This window comes from Triticum dicoccoides, chromosome 4B (assembly GCF_002162155.2).
Source record: "Triticum dicoccoides isolate Atlit2015 ecotype Zavitan chromosome 4B, WEW_v2.0, whole genome shotgun sequence".
NCBI classification, from domain to species: domain Eukaryota; kingdom Viridiplantae; phylum Streptophyta; class Magnoliopsida; order Poales; family Poaceae; genus Triticum; species Triticum dicoccoides.
This window is the reverse complement of record NC_041387.1, coordinates 592,721,573-592,723,798: the sequence shown is the minus strand read 5'-3', so window position 1 is coordinate 592,723,798 and position 2,226 is coordinate 592,721,573.

Sequence of the window (2,226 nt, the reverse complement as noted above, 5' to 3'; positions counted from 1 at the left end):
GGGAGTAATTTCCACTAGTAACACACATGCTATCCTGGACTATATTACTACCTCCATAGTGGGTAGTAACATATGTGTAGTGTCATGCAAAGCTTCATTTATTAGGTTATATATACTTTTATCTTGGTATGTGTGATGTTATTAAGTTACTCAATTTACCTCTCTCCTCATTAACTCATTGCCACATCGGCAAAATTACTGAGTTAGACCCGACGTTACTCTTGAAGTTACTCCCACTGTGCCCAGTCTGACGGGTTTACATGCGGCTTGTTAGGAAGATGCTAGTGCAGTTGTTAGAATATCTAAGAAAGGGAGTGGGGGTGGGGAATTCGACCTGAAACTAGAATGAAAACAGTTGGATTTTGTGTGCTAGGTCTGGACTGAGTACAGAACAAAGACATAAGTGAACACGTGACTCGGCTAAAATACGACCTAAAACGATTTGAAAATCAGATGTATGACAATTAGATAGTCCCTTAGATGTATACGTGATGTGAGCTATTTTGCTTAAAAATATGAGCACATGAGAAATCTCAGGAGCAAAGATTTAACAGGAAGAATTACTTTCGATTTATGTACATATGTGAGGAAATATATTTCAAGCAAAATCTTTTTGGTTCACATACTTCTGTTTTGGGAAAACAAAGATTTTGTGGGGAGGATATGGTTTGAGAAGATCCTCTGCAGTAACTTTGCGCCGTACTGCCAATGCCAGCGACCATAAATGCGGTACAGTTAAAGAAGAGGATATGGACCCATAGGAAATATCTTCAAAATAAATATATTTTGGATTCACATGCATATATTTGCCCAGCAATTATAACTTTCCATATATTCCACCGGCCTTTTGGCTATAAAATGAGCCCTCGTCCTCTCTTCTACTCACACACACACACACATCTTTCTTATAGTATCTCGTTTGTTTAGTTGCTTTCCATTGCTTCCATGGCAAGGTCAAGATCCAATGGATCAGCGACGAGACGAAGCGAAAGAACACAGAGAAGAGGTGCCTTCTTGGGCTGTAGAAAACAGCCCACGAGCTTGTAATTGATGTCCCGCTCTGTCTTGTGGTGTACTGCCATGAGGTGGTTTGGTCGTCTCCGGCTGTGCCCGCCGTCGTCTTTTGGCAGCGGTATAAGGAGTTGGCAGGGTCAATGCATGTGTTAGATAACACGGGCTTCCTCTAAAAGACTGAGGACAAGATGAAAGAGGAGTTGCTCACCGGTCACAGTTCTTTAGATGGCCCATGAGCAGCTCCCCTTTGATCTTGATCTCGATCTCTTGGAGGGAGCTCGTGTCGCACAACACATGCTTTAACTTTATTAGGTCCTTATACCGCTGCAGCAGGATGGCAACCACCTTCGACGACGATTGGCTCGAACTTGTCATGGCAGTACACCACGAGGCATAGCGGAACGTTGCAGACGACAGCGACCACTCGGAGTACTAGTAGTACATACTAGTAGCTCTACTACTAGTAGTACTACCTTTTTACTCCAAAGGCCACTCTGTGTGTCAGCGGCCCTTACCTTGGCCATGGATGCCATCAAGGTCAAGCTCGTCGTGGACAGGTCACGGGAGCACGTCCTGTTTGCCGACGCTTTCCGACTTTGTCGATGTTCTTCTCACCTTCTTGATGCTCCCCCTCTCCGTCGTTCAGCTTGCCACAGGCGCGTCCTCGCCTGGTTGCTTGGCAAACCTCTGTGCCAGCGTCCACCACCTGGGGGACAATAAGCTGCTCACGGACGAGACCTGCCATGGCATGCTTCTAAGGCCTACCCACCCACGCCAAAGAGTTTGGGTCTGTATCCAATGGACTTTCTTCATATTACAAGATTTTTTTGTTATTCGTGATGTTCATGTGTCGGTCATATCTTTATGGGAAATGTATTGTACTCGCGCAGGTGCAACTCTACATCGTGCTCCCGGTGCTCTCCATTTGTGGCACTACAGCCGAATTTACAGGGAGGTGGTCGGGTGCTGGCAGGTCATGACTAGGCTAATGCATGGTTGTACACATGCATTAAATTATTTTTCTTCAGTCATTAATTCTACTTTCATTATTAAGTTTCCGTACATGTTCATGTTCAGTGATGCATTCCTAGAATTTAGGTGTTGTCCTATTCCTGTATCCTTTTTTAGATACAAGATCTAAATTTTCTTTGCTTGCAAACTGTGTCTAACATACAACATATAGGGGAGTGATAGATCCCAGTGTGCAGGAAC